General features: G+C 32.4%; 1 long non-coding RNA gene across 1 annotated transcript in view; it reads left to right on the top strand.

Annotated features, from left to right (window-relative positions):
- The window catches only part of LOC111087660, a 51,245-nt gene that overhangs the window by 22,444 nt on the left and 11,381 nt on the right, over positions 1–17,420 (top strand). The window lies entirely within an intron of this gene.

Here is a 17,420-nt window from a genome sequence, read left to right as displayed (position 1 = left end):
ACACAAAAAATAAACAAATTAAAGGCTGGCTTTTGTAAAAATAAAACCAGATGTCAAACAAAAGATGACGACTACTAGTTTATTATTTTTCCATAAAAGTTTAAGAATCTCTTATTGACGAAGTAATTGGTGGTCACCAGGAAATTAGCGTACTAAACCTTATGTATTGTACGTTTATACAGCATGGTCCCCAACTTAGATGCACTTATAATAATTCAGTTTATTCTGTTGTAGATTAATGTTCGAGTTTGAGAATTTTACGTTCTCTGACAAAGAGTCAAATGTTATAAGCACAGAAATGTGGGCGGTAACATATCTTTTGGTCTATAGTTATAAAAACATACTGTATATTTAGCGTGTTTGCTGTACACTTGAAGTATGTATTTGAGAAAAACACATTATTGCACTGCTAGTCTTCACTCACAATTTGATAAATTTTTACAATACTCAAAAGGGTACAATTTTTTTACAATACTCAAGTATGAAAACGGGTATACTTTTTTTACAATACTCAGATAAATTGAAAAGGGTACAATTTTTTTTACAATACTCAGATTAGTTTGCAAAAGGGTATATTTTTTTTACAAAACCTTGATAAGTTTGAAATGGGGTATAATTTTTTTACAATAGTCAGATAACTTTGAAAAATTTACAATTGTTTTTTACACTGCTCAGATAATTTGAAAAAAAGGTACAATTATTTTTTTACAATACTCAGATTAGTTTAAAAAGGGTATATATTTTTTTACAAACCTAGATAAGTTTGAAAAGGAATATAATTTTTTTACAATACTCAGATAAGTTTGAAAAAATGTACAATTTTTTTACACTGCTCAGATAATTTGAAAAAAGGTACAATTATTTTTTTACAATACCCAGATAAGTTTGAAGAAATGTACAATTTTTTTACACTGCTCAGATAATTTGAAAAAGGGTACAATTATTTTTTAACAATACCCAGATAAGTTTGAAGAAATGTAAAATTTTTTTACACTGCTCAGATAATTTGAAAAAGGGTACAATTATTTTTTTACAATACCCAGATAAGTTTGAAAAAGGGTATAATTTTTTGTACAAAACTCAGATAATTTGAAGAAAAAATATGTACAGCGGTATGTCTCGGACTTACAACGCTAGAAACCGGGTTTCGATACCCGTAGTAGGCAGAGCATAAATAGCCCGTTGTGTAACTTTGTGCTTAACTTCAAACAAACAAAAATTCTAAAGGGTACGGATTTATATCTGTTTTGCAAATGGTTTTGAAATAATTATTTCTAAACGGTAAGGAAATAATTTTCCCAAAGGATACGAGATCTTTTTTGTGTGTGTGTGAATGATATGGAAATAATTATTTCTGACGGGTATGTAACTTTTTGTAAAGGTATGAGAATCATTTTAAAGGGTGTAAGAACTTACGGTAATAATTTTTCCTAAAGGATATGGAAATGATGTTTTTCTAAAGGATTTGTTTGTTATTTAAGCACAAAATTACACAATGTATCTGTGTTCTGCCAAGTTCATGTATCGAAGCCCAAAATTTCAGCGCTATAGGCCCGTAGATTTACTGCTGAGCCGCCAGGAGGCTTCTAAAGGGTATAATGATTTTTTTAAAGGATGTGGGAATTTTAGTTGCTAAAGGGAATATATATATATTCTAAGGGTATATGGACTTTATTTTCTAAAGGGTTTGATAATAATTTTATTATAATTGTTTTTTTGTGTGTGTAAAGAGTATAACTACAAGTTTTTTGTAAACGATATGAGAACACTGTTTTTAAAGATTATGAAAATAATAGTTTACTAAAGGTATGGGAATCATTTTTTCTAAATGGTGTCTTGTCGACTCTTTGTGTTAGACATTATAAACATAGATCATTAGGTCAAGAGTGTTACTGTTTGCCAGAAGATATAGGTTGCGGCTGATATATTTCATTCCTTAAACTAAGTCTTAAAATTAATCTAAATACACATATTTGGCTTAAAACGAAGATCCTGAAAGATATTTTGGGCTTACAATCATGTGCTTAAACCAAAGCTTAAGATATTTTGTGTTTACAATCCTGTGCTCAAACCATAGTTAAAAATAAGATATTATGGGTCTACAAGCCTGTAGTTAAACCATTGCTACAAGTTATTTTGAATCTACAAGCTTGTAGTTAAACCATAGCTATAAATGACTTGGGGTCTACGAGCCCGTAGTTAAACCATAGCTATAATTTATTTTGGGTCTACGAGCCTGTACTTAAATCACAGCTATAAGTTATTTTGGATCTACAAGCCTGTACTTAAACTATAGCTACAATTTATTTTGATTCTACAAGTCTGTACTTAAATCATAGCTGTAAGTTATTTTGGATCTACACACCTGTACTATAATCATAGCTTTAAGTTACTTTGGATCTACACACCTGTAATTAAATCACTGCTCTAAGTTATTTTTTGGGTCTACATGCCTGTAGTTAAACCATAGCTATAAGTTATTTTGAGTCTACAAGCCTGTTGTTAAATCACAGCTTTAAGGTATTTTTTGGTTTACAAGCTTGTACTTAAGTCATAGCTATAAGTTATTTTGAGTCTACTAGCTTGTACTTAAACTATAGCTACAAGTTATTTCGAGTCTACAAGCCTGTAGTTAAATCATAGCTTTAAGTTATTTTGGATCTACAAGCCTGTACTTAAATCATAGCTTTAAGTTATTTTGGATCTACAAGCCTGTACTTAAATCATAGCTTTAAGTTATTTTGAGTCTACAAGCTTGTACTTAAACTATAGCTATAAGTTATTTTGAGTCTACAAGCTTGTACTTAAACTATAGCTATAAGTTGTTTTGAGTCTACAAGCCTGTAGTTAAATCATAGCTATAAGTTATTTTTGGTTTACAAACTTGTACTTAAACTATAGCTACAAGTTCTTTCGAGTGTGAGGTATTTTAGGTGTCTACATGCTTGTGTTTTAAACTATAGCTGTAAGAATGTCTACAGAATCTATTTATATTCAAAAATATAGGATCAAGTTATATTTTGCATAGTGACTTCTCTATGAGTAAGACTGAGGACTTCGTTAGATCTACCTTGCGATATTTCGAGAATATTGCCCCCCAGTAGCACAGCGGTATGTCTACGGACTTACAACGCTAGAATCCGGGTTTCGATACCCGTGGTGGGCAGAGCACAGATAGCCCATTGTGTAGCTTTGTGCTTAACTTCAAACAAACAAAATCGAGAATATTTAAAGAGCAGGTTTAGTCAAAATGAAAATTACCTATCACAGGATAAAATATATAAATGAACGTTTGAAACTACGATATTGGGTAACGTCTAAAATACATAATAGTGATAGATGTGTATAATATGATTTACTGTCGTTTTAGTTATACAATAATGAAAGCTAACTCTACGTAACTTAACACGTTCTGTACATTAAGAGAGTTACGTTTACCCTTGTCCTTTAATCTTTATGTATGAATACAATCTCCGTGTCATGGTATGTAACTCCGAGTTGTCTACTCAAGTCGAAGCTTCAAATCTAGATATGTTTATGAAATGTAGATTCCGTATCTAACTAAATTGATTTATTTGTGATATGTGATCCTTTACTAACGATCTTTACCGGATTTCTACAATTGAAGGCAGCGAAGGTTTAATATTTTTTGTTCAGGGCTTTTCTGTATAGTCAAGTCATGTATTACAATCCACACTTAGAAGACATTTGAGATCCCCAATATGGCTGTCAGTATATCACGCGAATTTAATACTCGGTAAGAGGCTTGAACTATGCAGTTGAATATAAAAATGGATGGTTCAAGTAGAAAGATTTGTAGACAATAAAAGCGTTTTTATTTTCTAAGCATCAGGGACTTTTCCAGATAAAGTCATGTGAAATTTCTTGGACTCTTAAGATTACTCTACAGATATAATGAAATCTTCTCTGCTATAAGCTGAACCTGTCCGTAATAAGAATGTGGCATTACAAAGATAACTTTCAGTAATATATCTATTATTTTGAACAGTTCATATAAGTTTAATTTAATGCGTTTCACATTTACAAAATAACATACAATGATGATCATGAACAAATAAAACCAAGTATATTATAAATTAAATCCGCTCTTGGTACTGAACAAGTACTTTTACGTTAACTTACTCATCGATCAGTGTAAAAAATAGGCAATGACTTTTTTACAGTGTTAAGACGTATTCTTATTAATACAGAACTTTTTCTAGCCTTGTAGAAGTGCCTTAAACACATTTGTAAATTATATAAACACGTTCTATCACACTTAACCCAAACTGTTACTGTATGAACAGTATGAATAAGCAAGTGTAAGAAAATGTATAATTTAGCACCTACTTTAAAATATTCTGTTTATCAGTGATAATAAATATGTCCAATAAAACCTCTAACTTAAATCTGTGATAATATGACAAAATATCTTGTCAATCAATGTATCCAAGAAAACAAATAATTTAGCTTTGTGTTAATATTGTTAACCTGTCAACAATAATTGTCTCGAAGTTGTGTCTAACTTAGCTTTGTGGTAATGTTTAAAAACTTTATTTTTCTGTGAACATTATTAATACGTATGCCAAACTTAGCTTTGTGGTAATGTTAAAAAAAAGAATTTTACTGTGAACAGTATTAATACATATGTCTAATTTAGCTTCGTGTTAATATTGTTAAAACGATATCCTGTCAATAATATTAATAGTTATTACAAATATGTGTTTAATTTAGCTTTGTGGCAATGTTCAAATTGGAATTTTTCTGTTAACAGTATTAATACGTATGTCTAATCTTGCTTTGTGGTAATGTTTAAAAAATAATTTTCATGTGAACAGTATTAATACGTATGTCTAAGCAAATGTCTACTTTAACTTTGCGTTAATATTGTTAAAACTTTACCCTGTCAACAATATTAATAGTTATCTCGAATATGTGTCTAATTTAACTTGGTGGTAATGTTTAAAAAATAATTTTCGTGTGAACAATATTAATATATATATGTCTAAGCAAATGTCTACTTTAGTTTTGTGTTAATATTGTTACCCTGTAAACAATATTAATAATTATCTCGAAGATATGTCTAACTTAGCTTTGTGGTAATATTAAAAAGTTTATATTGCGAACAGTTTAAACAAGCTGAGTTAATGAATTATTTTATTTAATTGGTTTTAATGTTGTACACGTTATTTTCTGAATTATATGAAAATTACTAAGCCTTATATTAATAAAAAATATTTTGATCTGTATTCCAACTCTGCTAATGAGTTGAAAAAACTCTTTTGTTATGGATTTTGCGCAAAGCTACACGAGGGCTATCTGCGCTAGCCGTCCCTAATTTAACAGTGTAAGACTAGAGGGAAGTCATCACCACCCACCGCCAACTCTTGGGCTACTCTTTTACCAATGAACCGTCACATTATAACACCCCCACGGCTGAAAGGGCGAGAATGTTTAGTGTGACGGGGTTTCGAACCGCGACCCGTAGATTGCGAGTCGAGCGCCCTAACCACCTGATATACTGAAACAATATTGTCTTTGTTATGTTTATTTTCCTTATGAGCACATTTAACAAAACTTGCTTGAGGTTAACAATCCTCTCTTCTAAATTAAAAAAACTCAGAAAAGTGTACATTAAGTTAACAATTTTTGTAAAGAGAACTCAGAAAAGTGTAGATTATGTTAACAATTTTTATCAAAAACACTCAGGAAAATGTAAAATCTGCTTCCAATTTTTATAAAGAAAACTCAGAAAAGTGTACATTACGTTAACAATTTTTATCAAAAACACTCAGGAAAATGTAAAATCTGCTTCCAATTTTTATAAAGAAAACTCAGAAAAGTGTACATTACGTTAATGCTTTTTTATGAAACAAAAACAAAACCTCAGAAAAGTGTGCATCCTGGTGGTATTATTACAGAAGCAAAACCACTGAAACGTGGAGATCCTGGTAGTATTCTTACAAAACCAAGATATCAGGAATGTGGAGATCCTGGTAGTATTCTTACAAAACCAAGATATCAGGAACGTGTACATCCTGGTAGTATTCTTACAAAACCAAGATATCAGGAACGTGTACATCCTGGTAGTATTCTTACAAAACCAAGATATCAGGAACGTGTACATCCTGGTAGTATTCTTACAAAAACAAGATCTCAGAAACGTGTACATCCTGATAGTATTCTTAAAAAACTCAGAAGATTGCACATTCTGGTAAAATTATTTAAAAAAAACAAAAAACATACAATCTTCAAGTTAAAGATTTCACTGCTTGTGTGCCCCATTATCCTGATTACAATTACTTTTGTTGTTAAATTCATATCTTCTATGTGATAAGCTAGGCAGTTCAACAGTGATTGTCAACTTAGTGATTTTTTATTCTACGAACCAACTAACTGCCGGAGGTACTGGCATCATGATACAGAACCAACAACGTTGACCCAGACGGAACCCCCAGTATACTACTACTTATTCCCATCCAGGGGGGGGGGGGAAGAGATCACGTGACTCTCACATCACTTTGTTCCTCAACAAAGCCAAGGGCGTCTGTTAAGGAACACGGCCTAGATTAATCTCTATCCCAGGTATAAGAACTCGGTATATACACACACATGCACTGCAGGACATTTAATGCACATACACACGTATCAAAACCTGCCTGCGTAGCGTGCTGATACGCACACTTTGACTGATAAGCAACAGTTAGTTGTCACCACGCAACTATACGGGAAATTGTTTGACCCGTCACTAACGACCTCTTTGAAGGGGTAAACACTCAGTTTCATTAATTGTTTCACTAAAATACTTAATTCAAAATGTGTATATAATATTACACTATAGCTGACCGCCTGTGTTGTATATTCACTTTACAGGTAGGTCAAATTATATACACGCACAATTATGATGCACTTTATAGTGGTAAGTTACATTACATACACGCACTGTACATACTAAAATAAAGTTAGTTACTGTATGATGTAACAGCCTAATTGAGACGATTTTACTGTGTATTGTATTAAATTGCTGGGCTGTACTATCAAACAGGACAAATTGTGTAAATAAACTTAGGATAATATGACATTTTCAATAATAAATGGGTAGATTAACAGTAAAAAGCTATACATTGTTTAATTGGGTTTTGTTTTGTTTGTTGTTAAACACAAAGTTACACAATGACCTATCTGTACTCTACTCACCACAAGTATCGAAACCCGGTTTTTAACGGTGTGAACCCTCAGACTTATCGCTGAGCCACGTGGAGGGAGGATGTTTAATTTATAGATAGATAGATAGATGTTTTTTTTATTTTTTGTACTGTATCTGGTACAAGTTCTACACTCACACAGACCAATGAATGGCCTAACTTCAGAAATAACGCTCAGCAGGCAATTACTTGCTAAACTCGTAGCTAAGGTATCTCCATTGAAACAGAAATTCAAAATTCACGAGACTGAAGTAATAGTCAAATCAATTAACAGATTTGCTAATTCAATAATCAATCAATAATCTGGTTATATTCGTGCTTTATTTGGTTCAAGTCGTTTTAAAATTTCACTAAAATTCCAGAAATCCAACATATATACACCTGAAACCTTAGGATTTACTTGTCGTGTTTCAACATGTATCAAACACACTATCCAGAACTGTCATGTGTTTCAACATGTATGTACCTAAATCAAACACACTATCCAGCTTTACGAATAATGGAAAACGGCGCTTTAAGTAAAAACAAAACAAAATAATAACGATGTACATTTACTTCAGAACTACATAATGATTGACAGATGATATATGATGTACACGTACTTCATACATACATAAACACTGTCAGTTGATATATGATGTACACGTACTTCATCCATACATAAACACTGTCAGATGATGTATGATGTACACGTACTTCATCCATACATAAATACTGTCAGATGCTATATGATGTACACACACTTCATACATACATAAACACTGTCTGTTGATATATGATGTACACGTACTTCATATATACATAAACACTGAGATGATATATGATGTACACGTATTTCAGATCTACATAATGATTGTCAGATGATATATGATGTACACGTATTTCAGATCTACATAAGGATTGTCAGATGATATATGATGTACACGTACTTCATACATACATAAACACTGTCAGATGATATATGATGTACACGTATTTTAGATCTACATAATGACTGTCAGATGATATATGATGTACACGTACTTCATACATACATAAACAGTGTCAAATGATATATGATGTACACGTATTTCAGATCTACATAATGATTGTCAGGTGACATGTGACGTATACGTACTTCATACGTGCATAAACATTGTCAGATGACAAGTAATGTACACGTCTTTCAGATCTATATAAGCATTGTCAGATGACAGGTGATGTACACGTCTTTCAGATCTACATAAACATTGTCAGATAACAGGTGATGTACACGTACTTCAGAACAACATAAACATTGACAAATACGTTTCATGTTATGCGAGATTACCAGACAGTATATTGTGGTTTACAGACGTATTTTTCATTATATCTTTCCTCTACCCACTGCAGTTCATAAAATTTCCCTGTATTGAGAAACCACAAAACAGCCTTGGGTTGTGATAATAAAACTGTCCCGCGGTGTGACCTTGTGTCTGGGATAACCAGGAAATTTGGTGGGCCGGGTAATCTTTCACAGAGTGATATATAGTGGTCACGGAAAGGCGGCTACTGGCCATTGACCATTGTCTTCAGGGTGGCTGCGGACTTTTATTTGTTAGAATCGGTGTCGCACCATAGGTGGGACACTAAAACTCCCTTTTAAAGCAGTACACTCTAAATAAACTGTCCAAATGGAGGGGATTGTCGATTGTGTATTTTACTGCTAACAGATCACTTTAAGAGCTGTTCTGTTGTCATTTCCAATTTATTCTGTTGGTAACTACAAATGTTAAATGCAGAACATAAGAAAGATAAACGATGGTTTTACCACACATCAATTAAAGTTATAAAGACACAGACTATCTTACCACAACTTAACTAAAGTCCTGACGTCAGATAGCAACACAGAAAGATCTGGTTATCTTACCACAGGTCAGTTAAAGTTCTAACGTCAAACAGAGAGACAGACCATCTTACCACAACTTAACTACAGTCCTGACGTTAGATAGCAACACAGAAGATATCAACTGAAGTTCGAATGTGATGTTCCACTTATAAACATTGTCGGAAAATATTTTCTTATTTCCATACAACTTTATTTCATTTATTATTTATGGTAGTAACACGATAGCAGTACATGAAAAATAACGTTATTTAATAACGAAGTTAGTTTAGACACGATATATTATACTTAAACTAGCTTTCGTATACAAAAATCATACTTATACATAGCTAAACTTTGAGGATAGAAAATCTTCGTAGTTATCACTCTAAGGTCGCCACGTGTAGGACAAACATAAACTTTAATATTAGATTACCAAAAATTTGGTATTTATTTAAATCAGCCCCGTACAAGAGCAGCTAGGAAACACGTGGCCTGCATAATAACCACATAATATATATATTGTGGCAATTTGTTTGAAATGCAGTCAGTGGTATTTACATAATAGTGTATATTGAATATGATTGGTGATCAGAAATTTTAATACAGCCAATCATTTTGTTGTCCATTTGAAGCTGACCGGCTCGATGGTCTCGCTTGATTCATATGTTGTGGTCAGCGTCTGCTTAACTAATTTACAGGAGGATAAGCTATGGAGGTTGGCCATGAAAGGAAGTTTGAAAGTTAATTTATTTATTCACATTTTTATTAGTTTTTACGGCTAAGATGACAGACACTTTTCACCAGAGTTGGTGCTGTAACAATAAAACACTGTATCTTCAGGGACCCACGTTACTGGAGTCACGTTCACTGTATGAAGTATCTAACACTTTTAACCTTCTAATCCCACTTCAAATAACTATTATCAGTACGAATCATACGGGTTTTTATTATCTATGTGACAAAATACATACGAATCTTGGAAAGTCTTATGTTGAAAACAAATATAAAGGTTAATCAAGATGTTTAATGTTGAGTTCTGGGTGATCCCTAATTTGACTTTATGGATACTTTCAGAAACTAGTATTGACATATCAATGATATTTCTACAGACACAGAGTTTCTGAAGAAACCCTGCAAAACCCATTTTTCCACAGTTTGGCTGTATTGTGTGAAGAAAGCAGTAAACAAGCTGAACCATGAAGATTTTAGAACAAAAGCACTGTAATATCTAAAAACTCGAGAACTTCTGGTGTGGATAGATACTTAGTACACTGAACGTGACTTCACTGTTTTACAGTTACAGCACCCAACTCTGGTGAGAAATTATATGCCTGTCATTCTTAGCCGTAAAAATTAATATAATTTGGTAACCTCTGAATGACTAAATTAATTTTCAATCTCGCATCAATTCATAAAGGTTTTATTCGAGGCCAACCTCCATAGCTTAAATGTAATCCACCGTTACATCACATTGACGTGCTAAATCCTATAGCAAAAACCTTCAAGTTGGTTTCAAAATCATGACTTCGCAATTTGATACTAACAAAGTTTGGTTATTCATATAAAAATAAAAGGAAAAACATTATAAGTTTATTTCAGCTAGCACAACAATAATTAACTGCAGCTGCAATAAAGATAATAACAAGTAAAATATAAGTGCAACTTAAGCGTTAATACACACTTGTGCGCAGACAAGCATCAGACTTCCCTTCGAGTCAGACATATAATAAAAAATTAAAGATATCCCCTATATCGCATGAAGATTACATTCCAAACACGTCACGCCACGCTGCGGTAAAAAAATCTTACACATGCGCAATTCGAAGTGTCGGTTGGCAGCCATGCTGGCTTTTGAATTCAACCAATAGAATCGGTATAGTTTACGGGAAAAACTAAATAAAGTCAAGGCGGAGTTTGTATTAATCCTGCAGGTCATGAGCCAAGGGTAACCTTTTTTGACAGAGGTTTAACCAATGAAACAGAAATATATTAACTCCTTCAGAGCTGGACTGCCGTCAGAAAAAGGCAATAAGAAAGATTTATTATGTTGGTCTCTTCAGTCTAGCGATGCATCAAACTTGACATCAAAAATATTCTTTTACGATGAAAGTGCATACCACTGGACGTAAACTATACATAAACTGCGTGTGAACTGTCTTGTAAAACAGGAACGGTGCCAGAATTAAAATTGTTTCTTTGTATATAAATCCGAAAATATATATTAGGTGATATTAAAACGCTTCAAACTGTACTCAAATTCTTGTAACAGATGTTTGTGGAGAACTCAAAAATTAATTAAAGTAACTGTCAACTATTTAATTAGCCCTCATATCTCAAACATAGTGCTTGCTTGGCTGTTCATTTACGTGAATAAAATATAGGGCATACTTTTATAACAATGCAGTATACAACGGACGATACATTTAAAACAGAGATGGCATACACTGTATATAGATAACAATACAGTATACAACGAACGATACATTTAAAACAGGGATGGCATACACTGTATATAAATAACAATACAGTAATCAACGGACGACACGTTTAAAACAGGGATGGCATACACTGTATATAAATAACAATACAGTATACAACGGACGACACGTTTAAAACAGAGATGGCATACACTGTATATAAATAACAATACAGTATACAACGAACGACACGTTTAAAACAGGGATGGCATACACTGTATATAGATAACAATACAGTATACAACGGACGATACATTTAAAACAGAGATGGCATACACTGTATATAGATAACAATACAGTATACAACGGACGACACGTTTAAAACAGAGATGGCATACACTGTATATAAATAACAATACAGTATACAACGGACGACACGTTTAAAACAGAGATGGCATACACTGTATATAAATAACAATACAGTATATAACGAACGACACGTTCAAACAAAATAATACTACCTGGACGATGATGACACTGAAATGATATGGTTATCTATAGGTAATACCTGGTGTAAGGGATTTTTCAATAATACTACCCGGATGATGACTCTGAAACTACGTGGTTATCTATATGTACTGTTTGCTGTAACGCTTTTTTCTTGAATAATAGTACCTGGTTCTTGATGACTCTGAACCGATATGATTATATATGTGTGTGCTGCCTGGTGTAATGCATTTTTGAATAATACTTACCGGATGATGACGATGACTCTGAAATGATGTGGTTATCTATATGTACTGCCTGCTGTAATGCTTCTTTCTTCAATAATACTACCCGAATTATGACAGTGAAACGACATGGTCATCTATATGTACTGCCTTGCGTAATGCTTCTTTTTCCAATAATACAGCTCGGATGATGACACTTAAACGATGTGGTTATCTATATGTACTGCCTTGTGTAATGCTTCTTTCTTCAATAATACTGCTCGGATGATGACAGTGAAACGATGTGGTTATGTATATGTACTGCCTGGTGAAATGCTTCTTTCATGTTGCGTACTACATAATTGACGACACAAACAACACATGACTAATACAGGTAATGTTAGGTTTAATAGTTCATTATTGTCATACACTAGATCAAGGGTTTCTGAAGCCTTTGGATCCACCTTGCTTAGAAGCTCCACCTAATTATCTAATAGAAAGTTTTAAAAAATTACTTTGAGATACCTTTCATTACTTTATGTTTGTAAAAGAAATCTCAAGCATAAATAGCGTTGTGTTGTCATATTTATTACAATAAATAAAATATTCACTGAAACGTTACTTTATCTGTTGTCAGGGGAGTTTAAAGATAATATTACAACATTTTCTTAGTCATCCTTACGGTTATCTTATGTTGTGTCTGGTGCAATACTTGACGACATATAACAACCACAGTATCGTCATAATCTCCCATAAAGATAATATTACAACATTTTCTTAATCTTCCTTATGGTTATCTTATGTTGTGTCTGGTACAATACTTGACGACATATAACAACCACAGTATCGTCATAATCTCCCATATAGATAATATTACTTTACAACATTTTCTTAGTCTTCCTTATGGTTATCTTATGTTGTGTCTAGTGCAATACTTGACGACATATAATAACCACAGTATCGTCATAATCTCCCATAAAGATAATATTACAACATTTTCTTAATCTTCATTATGGTTATCTTATGTTGTGTCTGGTGCAATACTTGACGACATATAATAACCACAGTATCGTCATAATCTCCCATAAAATATGTAATTTAATATTTTGAAATAAAATAGTACACGAAAGGAGTATTATATAAATCTGGTTTTAGCATCTAACTGATATTTACTCCATTTCAATAAATACGTTTTAACGCAAAAAGAAATGCATGGATTAGATGAGGTAACTGGAAGTCTAAAAAATCCTAACACTGAATAGCTTTAGGATGTATAGATTTCTGACTGGGTCATTGGACGAATTAATATATTAAGTTTTGCTTGGCTACCACCATCCTCTGGGGCCAAGTTTTTACGAGACTGGGGCCTTCAAGGACGTCTGTGTCTAGCTGTTGCTGGGTGATATAAGCCAGGGTGAACCACGTTCACGTGCTCGAGAGGCCAGCTTTCCTAGCAAGCGACAAACGAGTTTTTATACGTCTGGACCACTAATGTGTCATTGTCGTGTGACCAGAAATTAACGAAATAATTGTGTATCGTTTTAATGGTATCCAACTACAACCTACTAGTTTCTATTAGCGATCAGTCAGCTGTAGTCAACATTATCAAGTACAGCATGTAATACAATGTTAATAATATGACATACTGGTTTCTATCAACGATCAAGTACAGAATGTAATAAAATGTTAACAATATGACGTACTGGTTTCTGTAAACGATCAGTCAGCTGTAGTCAACATTATCAAGTACGGCATGTAATAAATGTTAAGAATATTTTGCTGTAAAATTACAAATTTAATTCCGTCGTCTTTCCCCAATGTTGTTACTGGGTTAAGTGTGTAGTGTCCTCACAGAAACATAAATTTCAGATTTTTGTGTGGCTTTCACTACATAGATTGTAACACACCGTTTGATACACATTAGAATATGAAACCCAATTCTACCAAGTGACGAAACCCGGCATCCAACCGTTGTGGTGTTAACAATCAACTTACAGGGGCATCAGGTTTAGAAGTTATAGTTTGTAGCCCTTTCATAACATTTGTTATATAATGTTTTGTTCTGTTTGGGTGGAGACGTCTCACCTAGCACTACATCAACAATGTTAGGCAAATTTATTCAAGCAACTAAAACAATTGTTTTTAATGAACAATTAACATATCAATAAACAAACTATATCTAAAAAAAACCCGTTAAAACATGAGAAAAACACAAATTATAATAAACCGTTAAACACGAAATAAATACAATAGTCTATGAGAAGCACTTCAAATAAGAATCAAACATAACTGTTTCTAACTACAGTTAAAGTATGAATGAATATCACTACCTCTTATAAAAGCTAAAAATCAAATAAACAATTCTCCAATAAAGCATTAAAACATGAAATATACCCAACAATCTCTAAAAACCCGCTAAAACATGAAATACAAACTACTCTCTCTAACTAACCCTTCAATCCTGAAATAAACTCAACAATCTCTAAAAACCCATTAAAACACGAGATAAATCCAATAGTCTCTAAAAACCCGCTAAAACATGAAATACAAACTACTCTCTCTCTAATAACCCTTCAATCCTGAAATAAACTCAACAATCTCTAAAAACCCGTTAAAACACGAGATAAATCCAACAGTCTCTAATAAACCATTAAAACATGAAATAAAAAATATTCTCTTTCTCTAATAAACAACTAAACATTAAATAAGGACAACCGTCTCTTATAAATCCTTAAAATAAGAATTAAAATTGGCCCTAGTTATTCACCAAATCACAAAATAAAGTGTTCAAATGTGTCTCTAATTAACTGTTAAAAAATTGTTGAAATATAACTGTCTCTAATTAACTGTTAAAATAGTGTACAAATATAGCTATCTCTAATTAAATATTAAAAAAGTGTTCAAATATATGTCTAATTAACTGTTATAATGTAAAATATAGACAACTGTCTCCATTAAGTTGATATAAACATTATCGTCTATAATAAACCGTTAAAACATGAAATAAACACAACTGTATCTGATAAACCATTAAGAAAGGGCGTTAAAGAGGGAAGAAAACTTTATAACTCTGAAATGCTTCATGTTATCTAGGATATTTTTTTATGGATTAGTGAACTCTGATATACAGAAAGCTCTATACAATTAATGCTGCTGCCATCTAGTAACTTACTTTGTAACTAGTAACAGGAATATATTGATTTTGCTTTCCTTTATTTGTTGCTGATGAAAGTGACAACATACTTCCAACTTATCAATGCTTATAAGTTCTTTTACACACATTTGTTTGAAATGGACACATATAAAACAACAATCATCAACGTATTAAAGATAAGCAGGCTTAGATTTAAAGCTATAAATTTCATATCTGCTAGTTATAAAATAGCTAAAGAATGAGAAGCCCTAATTCAATATCAGCTTGATAACAATCAATCGGAACTGATGTTTGTTTTGTAATTTCAACATGTCAACGTAAGCAAGTATATGACTTCAAATATTCTTCACTTTCAGAGGTTCTGACAGAGCATCTGCTAACTGCTGAATACTCTGACTCTAGAGTAATCTATGACTGCACACTTCTCACGATTCTAATACATCAGAAACAACGTAAAAATGCAGGGGACCTCGCCACATAAAGTGCATCAAATGATACTCATGATAAACTCGTTGTAACTAACTGATAGGATATGAAACATTTCTGTTTACCATTACTATAAAGCATGATACTCCCTACAAACCCGTTGTAACTAACTGACAGGATATGAACCATTTCTGTTTACCATTACTATACAGCATGATACTCTAGATTTTCAGTTTTGTTGAATTTGAGTTCATACAGTCCTGGTAAATAATATCTTTAATCGTGCCTTTAAGCAATCTTTCTTAGTTTTAAATATACTCAATAGATGGCACATCACACAATATATTGAACTAAACAAGATTGATACTAGTGGATTATAAACTATAACCGTAACTAGTAAAAGAATAAAGTTTGATTGTTTTTCTTACAGCAAAGCCACATCGGGCTATTTGCTGTGTCCGCCGAGGGGGAGTCGAACCCCTGATATTAGCGTTGTAAATCACTAGACTTACCGTTCACTTATAATACTTTAAAGTTTCAGTTTATTTTAAGACTTATTAAATACAGAGTTCACATCCTATCAGTTAGTTACAATGGCTAAAGGTACAAATTTATCAAATAAATTGGTAGAAAGTAAAATGTCTATCTCCTCCTACCTTTGCAAAAACATAAGTTAAAATACCTAGCTAAGTTAGCTTTAAGAAAAACAGAAAATAAGGTGCCCAGCTGATTATTCTTTTTTTATTAAATTGTAACTACAATATCCTACTCAAACTGCCATCAGTAAGTCAGAAATATAAATAAGGAACAAGATATTTAGTGAGGAAAACAAAATTTATAAAATTACATGTATTGAAGTGTATTCTTCCCTTTTCAAAACATTCCCGAAACTTGATGTATTTGCAATGTTACTAACACTAAATAAAATGAGAGTGTTTATTTTGGTTAGTGTTTTATTATAACAAGTGCAGTCTGCTTTAGGTCAGAGGTATTTCAATCATTCACAGTAACCTAAACTTCTCTTGGACTCAAATACTCATCTCGGATAAAGGTCAAGGTTTAGCGCCATAAAACCATGTTTTAAGTATTTTATCTAATTTCTGAGTGCATATACTTATCGGTTATATCTGAATTGGTTTTTATACACTTCTGTCAATTACAAAGCGAACTATCTAAACAACAACGTGCAAAACTGATCACTATTAATTAAAAGTTCATGAAGAAACCAATGAATAAACAAAATATTTGTGGTTTTTATTTCTAACCCGAAACAAACTAAGTTAAATAGTTTCATCCAAGTTTAGTTTGATCACACATTTCGAATCTCCTTTAGAGAAGAGATACAGCGATATAAATATACATATTAAGCTACGAGACATTATTAGTTATAACATATATCCAATATCATGCTAAGGCATTCTATTAATGAAAAACAACTAAAGGGAAGAATTGTGAAAAATATGCACTTATTACGAGTAAATACTCGTGGAAGTATTGTTGAAAATATGCACTCATTGCTAATAAATACTCATGAATAAAAACACAGGGAGCATTGTTGAAAATATACACTCATGACTAGTAAATACTCATGAATAAAAACACAGGGAGCATTGTTGAAAATATACACTCATGACTAGTAAATACTCATGAATAAAAACACAG

The sequence above is a fragment of the Limulus polyphemus genome, unplaced genomic scaffold (assembly GCF_000517525.1).
Source record: "Limulus polyphemus unplaced genomic scaffold, Limulus_polyphemus-2.1.2 Scaffold2446, whole genome shotgun sequence".
NCBI classification, from domain to species: Eukaryota; Metazoa; Arthropoda; class Merostomata; order Xiphosura; family Limulidae; genus Limulus; species Limulus polyphemus.
The sequence above is the reverse complement of the archived record's forward strand: the minus strand, read 5'-3'. Positions and strand labels throughout refer to the sequence as shown.